Here is a 14,040-nt window from a genome sequence, read left to right as displayed (position 1 = left end):
AGGACAAAGCAGGCCCTTAGGGGCCTGCTCCTGCTTCCATTAAAATCTGTAGCAAAACTCTCTTTGGCTGCCATGGTTTGAGTGGGCCCAGAAAACACAATTTCCACTTTTTAACTTTGTGCAACACTGCCATCTCGTGGGTAAATTACTGCAAAGGAGCTTTTATTCTCGACAGCATTCATATATATTGTGCGAGAGCTTCACACAATGCAAGAACAGCCACCCACTTGCACATGAAAATGCTTTTGATTCTTATTTATAGCCTGCATTTAATACCAACCAGGAATTCCCTGGCATTCATTCTCCTTGGTTTCCCCTCATCTACGCATCAACCTATTTTCAAAAGACATTTTGATTTCTGCCTGAAAATGCATCTCTGATGGGTCCGTCAGGGCAAATGCTCAGGACCAGTCATTTAAACATTTCTAATCCTGGGGAGTGGCTTTCAGACTGCAAAAACACTATGAAAAAGGCAGTGTTATAGATGTACAATGTGTTCATTATGTACTGAATGGCTACTAAATCCCAGCTGCAGAGATCAATGCAGCTGACTCATAACAACACGGTATTAAGTCCTTTTTTGTTTAGCACCATTTCATGTGAAGACCTTGAGGTGTTTAGTGACATTAAACAAGGCTCACAACCTCCTTGGGAACTAGGCAGACATTAGCACCGGTTGTCAAGTGGTGAAGCAAGGCATCTAGATCCCATTCTTGGTCCTCCTGCAGATCTGTTTTTGACACGACAAGGAGGCCCATTTTTTTTTTAAACACATACACTCAAGTAAGGTGCCCCAAATCAAAGAGAGACTGATTTTCCAAACAGCTCAATTCGCATACCTTCAACTGAAGTCAACAAATGCTTGGCATATTTGAAAATCTGTCCCTGGGTGTCTGAAGTGGGGAAACCCAGCTACTGAAACACCCCAGATCAGTGCCTGGGAAATGGTTAATAACTCCTAGAGATGCCATTAATGGCATTTGCCCTAAGCCTGCCTCCTCTGCTACGTTAATTAATAGAATTAAGCCTGAGATGCATCTGACTAGCAAACATCAGTGTTTAAAAGTCATCATAACAAATACAAAGTTACTACCTCTTTGGGATTAATTTAACCTGTTTGTCTCTAACTCTAGAAGAAAAATCAAACTTGGTCATCATATTGTCCTCTGGAGGCTTAATATTATCTTTCTCTAAACATATAATTCGTATCCTAATGCCACAGTTTTATTACATTGGGACAAGCCCATCAGGCCAATAAATAATTAAAACCAGTGGTTATTGCATTCTGAAACAAAGAAGGAACTTAATAAAAACACATTGCTGACACTGTACAGCATGTTCTTGGAATTAAGGACCCTCCCGTGGGTTTTAAATCATGTGTTTTAATAGTGGAAGCTCAAGAGGATTTGGTGTTCTGCCTTGCCCTTCCCTCCTTCGCCCCAGTGCATGAGACATTGCTAATAAATATCTGCTGGTGGTCGACACAGCTCTGACTTTTGAAAGAATTTGATCTGGGTGGTAGTTATGCTTCACTTTTCAGTCTACGTGAATTTCGGGCTGATGTAATGCAACACACCTTCATCTTCCAATCCTTCTACCAGTCTTTGCATCAGCATTTATAAAGGCTTTATCATAGTAGGAACAGTACTAGAGATTGAAGCCCTTTATTTACTCCAGAAGAGGTACAGCCTGGGGTCTGGTAGTGCTTTGAATACTTTACTCACCTACTATTATATCCCCCACCATATATATCAGTGTTTGAAAGTGGCCCTTTTGTTGTCTGCCCTCCATGCAGAAGTTGTCCACTAGAGCCAACTGAGATCTTTCATGGTAGACAGGTTAATTTGTATGAATACATGATGAGGACACTTGGATGCTCATCTTGGATGATAATCTTTTCAAGCAGATCAATTATCATATTGTAACTATGTTAACATTTGGTGAGCACCTTGGTTAGTATCCTGAAAACCAGCACTTTCATCCTATATGATTTTAAAATGGCCTTATGCATTTATTTTGCTGACTGAAGCCTTCAGAGATGCACATCAGCAAAGTCTCAAATGAACATGCTTTGTTTTTTCTCTGGTAGCCTTTACCTAGCAAAGGTCTGTTTTGAGCTCCTAGTACCCTCTGCAAGACTAGATAACAACTGATGTGGAGTGAGATGTGGAAAAAAAAGTACTGTGATCCAAGATTTTCCATGGTCCCACACAACACTACTTGTCCACCTGCCTAGGACTCCGTACATTTGCTGGAAAATGGAAATGTTATTTCTTCTCCCTTCCCATCACCACTACTACAATAGAAGTAGGTGTGAAGAAGCTGAGCTATTCAGACATCTTGCCTCGAGAACTAACAAGTACTGGATATTTCCTCATTTATGGTACTGTTTATTAACTAAGCTCGTAAATATGACTTTAAGGAAAGAAGGAATATCAAGGGGGAAATCATTGTTTCTTCAGTGCTTGTTTTGCGGGTTTTTTTTCCAGGCAATGACAGGCAGCGATTCTGATCAGTGTCTCCCTTCAAGTTAGGGAGGGACCTGGGACACAGTTTTCTTTAAAAGTTAAATGAGTGGTACATTTAAAAAAAAAAAATCTAGACCCACACATAACAGCACCTTTGCACCCTGGATCCTCAAGAGGTTCCTGAGTACTCATTCTAGCTACCTTGCTACTTCTGAGTGACAGTATTGGATAAAGTAGGTATCAGAGGGTGGCACCGATTCACACATGGTGAAATGATGCAGGGTTCCTGGCTTCAGTGGATCTGACTCTTGAAAGTGATCCTGGGGCTTTTTTGTGCTACCAGAACATAACTAAAACCATGAACAGGTGGCCTGAGACCAGGACTGAATTGCCAGGAATGTCTGGATAATCCTAACTCTGGTTTATATAGTTCTTTCTTGGATTAATCATTCTGCCTCATTTCTGCATCTCTAATCTGCTCCTTACCAGCGTACCTAGGACTAGCTGTAGCAATATTATTGCCTATCTATCTGAAAGAAGCTTGTGAAGATGAATTAGTCAACATTTGTGTGGTACTTTGAAAACATGATCTCTTGAGGATTCCTGACCAGGGATGAAATCTAGGTGCCACTAGATTAATGGGAGTTTTCCCACTGACTTTAGGGAAATCAGGATTTCATAATAGAACTTTATAACAAGAAATCAACCATCCTCAGAACCCATCCCAGGTTTCTATTTCATCCAGAATATGCTGGGAGAGGCTCTGGGGATTAGGTGGAGGTCAAAGCAACCTATTTAGAATCAGTAAAACATGCAGCTATGAATGATGTTGTCTAATTCTAAAACCAGGAGCTCCTATTAACCTGAAACACAAAATTGATCTGTACTATCTAGAAGTACTTGCTAATATATCATCTATAATAAATTGCAACAACTGGGGTCATTTTAATAATATAGTTGACATTTTAATAATTCTTACATGGAATCTTGGGGAGAAAAAAACACACTCCTCAAGAGCAAGAAGTGCTGGGAACACTTATTTCAAACCCCCTTATTTCAGCAATATTGCCAGCTCAATGTCTACATTAAGGATGCTTAAGGATCCAAACCTTGACCATCATACTGGATTTTCCAGATATTTTGAGGAGACTTCACCATCCAACTCACTAAAATACCTTCCCAAGGGCTGCATGACACCACACTGGCAGTAAGGGGACAGCTTGCTGTACAAAGCTATGTTGAAATGTTTGCAGCAGATGGAGGCAAGCATAAAGCTACCTCCCCGCCAGTGCACAGTCTCCACAGTCTGTAGCCACAACAGTTCTCTCATTCTGTCAAAGACACAAGCTAAGCAAAATGACTGCAGCACAGCCTATGTTAGCTACTGCCGCTACCTAGAGCAGCCTAGCAAATTAACAACCGTCTCAGCTGAAGAGGGAGAAAACCTGCGGAGTGCACTGCTTGTTTGTAAAAGTCTTAGCAGGGAACAGAAAGCCATGGGAAGAAACAGTGAAACGCAGAACCTATGTAAATGCATATTTCAGCATCTGCACTGTGCTCACAGAGGATATTTTGTGTTAGCATCTGTCTTTGAAGAAAAAATTTTTATACTGATCATTCAGGGAAGAATTTGAGGCAAATAGATACTGGTGATACAGTGTCTGAGACATCCTGCTACAAAAGCCAATTAATACTTCTTCTTTCAAATTAGAGAAAGGATGTTTGCTGAGACTTAAAACAATTAAAGAGCATTGCTTTTTAACACTGACACCAAAAATGGAGGTTGTAGTTAGGATAACTCATTCATACTGGCTAACTGAATATTTTAGCCCTCTAATGATTGGCAGAGTATGAATCTGGCAGAAGACAAGGACAGGGACCCACTGGACTAAACCCATAAAAATCAAACAGAGACAGGCCCTTTAATCTGGAAACTGGCGTTTTGTAATATGTGAAAGACCATGAATGTTTATTGCACCATACATGACCCTGCCTCGGGGGTCAGGACTAGGCTTATGACCTCTTGTGGCAACCCTATTTTTTTATTATAATAATCCATGATTAACAAGAAATCCTGCTATTACATTTTTATTTCCTCCCCCGCCCAAACATTCAAAATTCTTTTTCATGGATTTTGCTACATAGTTTGAGTTAATGTGGTAGTCAACACATTTCCTCCTTTTTTTTAAATTAAAATTCCCTCCCAATGATGTATTGTGTTTCTTTGTTTAATGCGGTTGTGAGACAAAAGATAAAAGATGAATCCATTAAAGTCAGTAGGAATGCTCCTTTATCAACCTTGGTATCAGGCCATACTGGGAATAAGGCCCTTCAAAAGCATAACAGTACATCCTTAGTTATTGAAACTTAAGTTTTTTGAAATTCCCTATTATCTCAAATGGGGTAATGCCTTAAAAAAAAAAAAAATCAGGATTACTATAATCACGACATCACATGATTGTTAGAATAGTTTATTAATCCAATAAATCATGGGGAAAAAAACCATCACATTAACAAACCCAACCCCCCCTTCTGTCCTATAGAAATGTTCCATGCAACATATTTTTCCCCACTTTGTCTCATCTGGTTTATCACGTGACCATACTGGTGAACTAGTCACCATGTAGTCAAGGTAGTGGTTTTTCTCAGACTTGAAGAGGATAACACAGATTGGAACAAGCCCTGGGTGAAATGGAAATTCCTTTAGCCTTAGCTAATGCATTTTAAATGACTCCTACTTACAGTCATCTCATTACATCTTCTATTTGTTAGACAATTAAAGACAAATAAAATCTTGTCTTCAGCTGGAAAGTTTTACATTCCAGTGTATATGAAGGATGTCAAATACAGCCCACACAGAGTTTCACAATGTGGTGGCTTTCATCTCCAGTACGGGGTTGCAGCCTGTGAGGCTACAGATCTAAGCACAGAGTGTTCCATCCTGCGCAGAGGTGACGGGGCATCGCATGCTGGGACATGTTGTCTCCAGGTATCATACGATCTTGCTGAAGAGGATATTTGCAATCTGCTAACTCTCATGAGGCACAGAAAATGTAGTTTTGATGTGAATTGAGTCTTACATGTGAACCGGTGTACAAAAAGACTCAATACGGTTGTACAGTTAGTTAGCTTGTTGTAGAAATATTCACCCATCAGTCCACTAATTCTCTATGTGCTACATACCCCAATAGCATATACCATACATTACATAGACTCGTATATGCTACTTTTATTCTTAAAACTCCTCATTCATCTCCAGTATTAATTATCTTCGTTATGAAAACAGTCTCTCTCCTAAAAGATAAAGCTGCAAAAAACATGCACACAAATACTTTTCCTCACCACTCAAACCTGATGGCATGTCCCTGATAATGAAAGAGAGCATAACACTGGTTATGACTGAAGGTTTTTGGAACAGAGGGAATTTCATTGTAAATAACTGATATTGTAATGATCTGATTCCAGATAATAGGGGATTTTAGAACACCTACATTTGAATAATTAAAGGTCCAGGAGTACAACCCCAAAGGGTATCACTCCCAGTATGACTCAAAAATGAGTAGATCCTTGTAATGTGCCTTACCTTCATGGTTTGCCAATGGAGAATTATTATAATGCTTAGTTCTACATATAACAACTTTCACCATCAAAACATTTCAAAATATGAAGAAGTCTTATCCAGGAGTCAGGGAAGTACAAGAGGGTAAATGCAGGTACGGAGTTGAAGGCCTTTTCTATCTGTAGCTTTTGTACCCATTGGTGCACACTTAGAGGACCGCACTGATTGAACTCAATAATGTGGTCACTGTTGTGCCAGCACAACTTTATAAACATGTTCAAAACTGTGTATAAATAAGCCCTACGTGATTTACCCGAAACCATGGGCAGAGGGAGGATTAGAATAAACCAGAAATCCTTGTCTCTCCAATTCAGGCTCAGATCTCAGGACCACACATCTTGGTAGATATTTTATTCTGTTCATGTAGCTACTTCTTGACTTGAACTTTACAATTGGATCAACTACTATAAACTCCCTGCAGAGAAAAGGAGTCAGATATTTATGACCATTTTTAAAGCAGTAGGCAAGTGTTTTCATTTATATTTTCAACTCTCCAATTTGATCTAACCCTCATTCCCTTCAAAATAAAATGTATTGCCTGCTAATTTGCCTGCTTCCATTTGTCAGAGGTGAAGCGTTTGCCTTGTGGTTTAAACAGAAATTGATGGCAGGTTTTGTTTAAAAACCACTTCAATTCCTGTAGTGTTTTATCTTGCCAAAGTCTCTCTGCCCTGGCTTCTTCCATGCTATCACTTCCTCTGTTCTATAGGAATAATGTTTGAGAGCTTATTGCTGCTGTGGAAGCAAAAGGGACAGATAAAACATAGTCATTTTGTAGGGCCTTAAAAAAAAAATGTTAAAAAAATCACAATTTCGTAACTCTTCAGTAGACACAAGAGGAAGCCAAAATAATACAAAATGTGGTCTTCAGATATTTTAGTTTCTAATGGAAAGATTGTGGGAAGTATTTCTTGTTATTTATTCATACAATAGTTCTTTGAGGTAGTGAAATAATAAAATATAAAACATAATTACAAACACAGATTTACTTGACTTTACTTTGAGTATTGTGGAATCCAACGTGAACACAACTTGGAGTCTAAAATACCTGAGCCTAGAGAATCCCAGAATGACAGATACTAAACCTGATAATGCGGCCCTGCAAGATAATATTTGATAGGGCTACTCTTACCGACAGAAACAGCATGGTGCACTGGTTAGGATAAGAACTGAGTTCTGTTCCCAGTAGGGCTGTGGAAAGCTTTGGGTGCTGATTCAATCCGAAGGAGATTCGGTGGTCGAATCACCAAATCCGAATCAAATCAGGAGACCAATTAAAAGGCCTGAATCAATTTGAAGCTCTCCGAATCAATTTGGAAATATTCGGAGAGCTTCAGAGATTTGGGCAGTCCCTGCTTGCCGCCACAGGGAGCTGGGCCTGGACTCTGTGCTGGTATTAGGGGGCGAGGGGACCATGGGGGGACCCCTGCCAGGCCCCATTCCCTGCCTGCCCCCTCCAGCTCCCCTAAGCACCGCCCCCCATGGGTGTCCCGCCCTCCCCAGCTCCTGGCTCTTTAGGGAAAAGAAAAAAAAAAGGGCGGGGGGGGGAAAAAGCCGGTGAGTGGGGGCTTTTTATTTTTATTTTTTAAAGAGCCAGGAGCTGGGCGGGCGGGCGGGCGTCGTGGCAATGGGAGGCAACAGCATTGTCCCCCAGCCTGGCAGCAGCTGGTGAGTGGGTGGCTTTAAAAAAACTGGGAGCTGGGGCCAGGAGAGTGGGCAGGGGATGGGGGCTCAATGCAGTGCAGGGCAGCGGGGGGGGACAGCAGGCATTGCCCCCACGCCAGGCAGGAGCCAGTAAGTGCCGGGTTTTTTTTTTCTCAAAGAGCTGGGAGCTGGGCCGGGTGGAGCAGCCATTGACAAAGCTGAGAGAGCGGGCAGGGGGTGGGGCCGATTCAGACGATTCGGCGGCGGCTGAATCTCTGAATCAGATTTGACTGAATCGATTCGGGCAGTGATTCAAATCACCAAATTGAATCGCTGTTCCCTGAATCGGCTGCATCCAAAATGAATACTAGCCGCTTCGTACAGGCCTAATTCCCAGGTCTGCTGACAACTGTCTGTGTGATCTTTGCTGAGACATTTAATCTCCGTGTCTTATTTCCCTCATCTTTAAAAATGGAGATAATGTGGCTTAGCTGTCTTCATAAAATGCTCTCGGAGCTTATCAATAATATGTTGCTTCCCTCCTTAGTGTTATTCACATGAGAGACCTTCCCCTGCAAACCTCGTGCCATTCTCCTCTAGCACCCTTCTGAACAATTAAAAACTGAAGAGCAACCATTCCAAGGGACAAGGTGACCTTCAGTAAATGCCTTTACTGTCCTTATACGCTTCACCTACTACCAATCACTCCATCTATATCCCTAGAATAACATCATAGTAAAATGGTAAGTGAGAGACAGTCTCAGGGCCTCTTGCCCCAAGCAAGGGTACAGCTTAGAAATTGTAAAAACCACACGGTACATCCCTATGTCTTGAAAGAATATTTATTTGCAGGAAACCCCAGAGTGACCCCATGGAAACTAGCCCTTGCTTTGATAGCTTCAAACTCAAACCTCTCAAACTGTGCTGGTGGAAAATATTCTGATTAATTCCTCACATAAACAGCCAATTTATAAACACAAGCACCAGACTGAAGGGAACAGTAATACAACAGGGCTTCATGGAAAAGAGGTACTTGAGGCAAATTAGCTATTTACATCATATATTTTCACGCTCTGCTTGTAATATCTTGCTATAAGATTTTCTCAATTCTGTTGTAGCAAGTAATGGATAAATAAATCTGGATGGAATAAAAGCCTATTTGAAACTTCATCTCGGGCAAATGAACAGAATCTTCTTTTAAAACTTGAACATATTTGGTAATTTCTGCATTCTTTTGAAAAGAATCACAGTCCCTTAACGTCCTAGTGTAACAATGGGGGCGGGAGGGAAGGTGGTATCCATGATCAACTAAGTCATTTATTCTGTGAATACCAATGTTCTGAAAACCTTTAAAAACCTCTCTGCTGGTGTACTCATGGTGCTAAGGAGACAAAGAGGACTACTTGAGCGCATCCACCTCTGAACCTCAATACCTGAATAGATCTTGCTTGGAAACAACAATGGGGTAAGTGCATACCTGATGAAATGCGTTTTCTCAAACGTGGCTGCAGAGAGCAAAGGCAACAAGAAATGCCACTCCAAACGTACTCCCGTCTCATGGAAGCCAGATCTCTGAAATTTCCAAGCCAGGGGCTCAGAGCCTGCCCAACCACACAGATGCTCTTTGGAACTGGAACGCCAAAGGCTTTGGAGGTCCAGCCATCATAAGAGACAACTCACTCCCTCTTCTGCCTTTTCACCACACTATTGGAAAAAAACCGTGGAGGCAGTCTACTGGCTGAGAAGCAAGCAATTTCTAGCCTAACTCCATGTCTCCCCACTAAGTTAGATTGGAGCTTCAGGAATATAAGGCCAGTCTCATGTTCTAGGATTTCCTATGGCAGAGAATAAGAATTGCAGTCAGATTGAGAAAGCAGATGCATTTTACATATGTAGCTTAATGAAAGCTTCAGTGATTTGCTTAATTTGACAGAACTTGGCTAACCATGATCCTCTCCCCATCAGGCATCATTTCATTTTTGATGTCAGTACAGTGTCTATGGAAACTTCATCAAAATGCAGACATTTGTCAAGTGTGTACTGATGCCTGTGATTACCATTTCACTTCTTTTCTGCTCAAAAAGAGCAATAAACAACTGCATCAGTTGCAATAAAGAAAATACAGCTGCTCCCAAACTTCCTAGCCCTTGGCTACACTGAAAAGAGCAAGAGGAAATTAGTTCAGTGCTTTTGTTTACTTTCACAAAGTCTCCTCTGCATTAATCAAATCAGACAGCCCTTTGTATGGGCTGGGGGAGAGGATTTGTGTCCCTTTCAGACAGAAATTAGAAAAACTTCAAGGTGATGTATTAGAGTAAAGGAGGGTAGGTAAGATACTAAACCAAGACTCAGAAGACCTGCTTTCTATATCAGGTGTGTCACTAACTGGCTGTAAAACATATGGCAAGTCCCTTTATTTCTTTGTGCTAGAGCTTCACCATCTGTAGAAGGAAAATTATGTTTGCCTCCTTTAACAAGCACTTTGATACCTGCACACAAACACCAGTGTGCAGAGATACATAAAAATCATTATGCTCTGTGCCTATCCAAACCACAGATCTCATAGCATTTTGTAAAGATTACAAATGTAATTAAGCCTAAAAGCCTTTTTGAGAGGCAAGTAAGGTTGTGAAATTCATTTTACCAATGGTGAATTTAAAGTACAAGACACATGCACAAAACCATAATGTGCCTTGTATGCTTGAAAAGATGCAGCTAGAAAGTCTCTTCCTTCACTGGTCCTTCCTTTTGTGTGACAAGACAAGGTATTTAGCAGAATTCACAGATTCCTTGGCATCTGACAGGGTTGCATCATGAGCACTTCTGCTGTGGTGACTAACTTGTGACATCTGGGCTGCGAACCATGCGCCTTAGTGCCTGTGCCACCTCCCAGCCCCCACTGTAACAGGTGAGACCGTACCTATAAGAAGAAGCTGTTTTCTATATGAAAGCCACTCTGATGCATAGAAGGAACAACAACCCGACACAAAAAGGGCACATCTACGTGTGTTACTAATGCAACGCAATAAACTCTAGTGCAGTTTGCACTAGAGTTTATTGCTTCTGGAATAAACATGCGCCTGGGACCGCAGCATGTTGAGCCAGGGCAGTGCGGCCCTGGCTGACAGGGAGTGCAGGGAGTCAGCCTGCTAGCCTAGAGCTGCTGTACCCCAGCTCAGTGTGCTGCAGAGGGGCTGGCTGGGGCACAAGGGTGCTGCAGAGCACGGCTAGCTGGAAGGCAGCCCTGCACTGTAGCACCCTTGTGTCCCAGCAGTCCCTGGTCACAATATAGATGTGCGATGTGGAGGAGTAAATAATTCTGCCATAGGCTAGTACTTGCATTGAGCAGTACTATCCTGGTTAATTAGCTTACTGAATGAAGCCTAATAGTACCACACGTGTAGATGGTGATGCTTTGCGGAGAAGCTAATTAGTCAACTCTGCAGTAAAACGCATGGGTAGATGCCCCCAGCATCATCCTGTCTTCTCATTTCACCTGTAGGGTGAACCTGAGGGCTGCGTGTATGCAAACATAATGGTTTTCAGTTACAATGTGAAGACACATTTTAAGGTACAGAACCCAGGCAAATAATTGCTAAAAGTCTTGCCAATAGCTGCTCCTGATATTAACTCTTAACCTACAGAACAGCCACTAGACAGCAATGTAACATTTAAACACTGAACTGCACCCTCAGGGCAATGGTGATCAACCACTATATTATACAAACTCTATTATGTTTAAATTTAAATATAGTATCCTCTCTTGGATTGCACTTTCTCTCTTGACTTAATTAAGCAGCATGACAGTCAACTAAAATTCAGCTTGAAGGAATACATTACAACATTAAAAAACAAATCAATTAGCTCTCATGTGTATTAACTGACAACACCCCATTCCTTCCCTACAATTCAGTTATTCAGAGGAATGCAACAGCTGCACAGCTCATGGAAGGACTCATTTTACTTGGAAGCCCTAGAAGATCACAGGCCAGGATAAAAGCCGCAGCAATTACCTGCTGCACAACACAAAAAGATGTTCCTTTAATTGTGCTTGAACTGCGTCACCTCCATAACATCAGGAAAGAGCACATGAAGATAACAATTAATTGTCAAGGGTGAATGTGGCAATCAGACTCATCAGATGCAGAAAAACGTTTGAACAAGATTTAGAGCATCCCCTGCAGCTGCAGTATGAAAGCTCTGGAGAAAGATCCCATACACAACTATGGCAACCATAAGCCTAATGCAGAGAACAATACACCTCATACATTAAAAAAGCAGGGGGGGTTTAAAGGAGATTGTTAGTACCTGTAAAGTCCTGGTTTTTTGCCAGAGTTTCTCTGAATTTTCTATAGAGCACATTGGGAAAAGATTACATGATTCATTTATAACAGTTGCAACACAGGCATTTCATGCTGATCGGCATTGACCAATGTGATCCAACAGACGCATATTTAAGGTAATAATTTGTGAGAAATGATTTTATAGAGACTGTTGCTCAAAGCAGTTCACAAAATGAAATGAAAGGAAATGAGAATGTAATACAGCAAGAAAAGTATCTCAACTGTAAGCTCCATTAGACAAGGAAACAGAACAATGGACCCCTTAACACACTGCACTTTTGGCAGCAAAAGATCTGGCACTCTTTTGTCTCCAAACTGGAGATCCATCAAAAGAATTACTGCCCCTGCCCCTTTCTGCACTAGATGGGGGCTGTGACAAGGGAGCACTGACTTGCTTCTGAGAGACCGGGAAGGATGCAGGGCTGTGGAGGGGTCCTTTTAAATGAGGAGTTCTGTGCATAACTTATGAGTATAGACACATCATAACATATTCAAATAAAGCAGAGAGCCCATTGTTTGAATCATTTAAGCGGTCTGGATGGAGTGCTAGAGATTATGCTGTCAGAGTCATTCATGTATTGACAGGGGAATTGGATTATATAAATGAATAAAAATAAGCTTGCAAAGCAACGGGCTGTTATGGTATCAGCGGCACAAAGAATCACGTTACTGAGAAAATACTAGTTTTAAACGTATTGTAGAGACCCAGCTCGAATGGCTATACTGGGATGGGGCCCACATGTTGCACACTCAGCAGGTGTCTCGCTCTCTTGTTTTCACATTTGTCCCACAACAAATTGGTATAACCAAAAAGGGGTATCAAGAGATGGTATCTGATGGAGAGAATTTGGCGGAGACCAGCACGGGTCATGACATCTACAGGTCTTCTGTGGAGCTCCTCTTCCCCTACACCCCACCCCTTCCCATTTGGGTGTTCTTGTTGGTGCAGACACCCATTGACATTGGGCATCTGGGCCCGTTGTTCAGGCCAAGAAATCCACGATGGGAGGAAACTGTGTTGCCCAGAGTCAGCATGCCTTGGCTGAGTCCTCCAGTCTTTGCTGCAGTCCTGAGATCAATGGCTTGCAAAAAAACTAATAAACCAATATAACTTAAAGGGCTGTGTCTGTGCCTGCTTTACGCCTTTCCTTGGCCAAGCAGGGTCTCTCAGCCACCTTCCCTCAGGGCTTCCCCTTTATGAGTCCAGTCTGAGTGGGCCGGTCCATCCCGGAGCCAAACCCTTGGGTAATGTAGGGCCAAGGATATCATAAAGCCCTCAGTAGTCCATAAAGGTACCTGACATCCTGTGATGGGACACTGGTCAGGTCTGACTTCTGTCGAGAGTCAGAGCGATCCTGATCCCTGGCTCCTGGTCTTTGGCTTCCATGGAGGAATGCTGGGTGACTCTTAGCCTGTGCTGGCGTCCCCCCCTCCTGGGGTCAGTGCAGCTTTACATAAGTTCTGAGCTGGTCTGTGCCAATCCAGATCCATACTTGGCCCTGCGTGCCCTGCTGATGCTGACAGGTGCAGAGAGCCCTGCTGACTCCGTGCCATAGGCAGCGCTATTTGTGCCAGCTGCCTGCCTTCCTCTCAGGCTGTGGCTTGTGCCCACGCGGGGCTAGGATGCCAACCTTTACCCCACTTTGGGAGTGGAGCCTGGGGAATGTCTGCTGTGCACTGGCCGCCTGTCTGGCAGTGCAGCGGGGCATGCTGTTGTCGGGTGGGCTTGCCATTTCTCCGCGGGCTTGGCCAAGGGTTTGCCACCTGAAAAAGCGTGCCAGCAGCTATCGTTCCGGTAAGTACGGGACTCGGCCCAGACCCTGCCACAGGTATCTTAGAATAAATGTCATCAACTTGGAGAAACAAGAAGCACACAATTATTTAGGTGGCTTCAGTTAGGCTCGGAAGCGGTGAGACACGCGCGGGTGAAAGCTCGCTGCGCCCCTGCTCCCCCGAAGCCCCCCCG

At 42.6% G+C, this 14,040-nt stretch overlaps 1 protein-coding gene and 1 long non-coding RNA gene across 2 annotated transcripts in view; both read left to right on the top strand.

Moving 5' to 3' along the window:
* The window catches only part of XPC (XPC complex subunit, DNA damage recognition and repair factor), an 80,206-nt gene that overhangs the window by 27,127 nt on the left and 39,039 nt on the right, over window positions 1–14,040 (top strand). The gene's annotated exons all lie outside the window — the stretch shown is intronic.
* On the top strand, window positions 9,096–12,700 carry LOC112549254. Its single transcript, XR_003092629.1, has 2 exons — window positions 9,096–9,196; window positions 11,645–12,700. It is a non-coding gene; the product is annotated as an uncharacterized LOC112549254 (long non-coding RNA).

Source organism: Alligator sinensis, unplaced genomic scaffold, assembly GCF_000455745.1.
Source record: "Alligator sinensis unplaced genomic scaffold, ASM45574v1 scaffold839_1, whole genome shotgun sequence".
Lineage (NCBI taxonomy): Eukaryota > Metazoa > Chordata > Crocodylia > Alligatoridae > Alligator > Alligator sinensis.
This window is presented reverse-complemented; position numbering and strand designations above follow the sequence as displayed.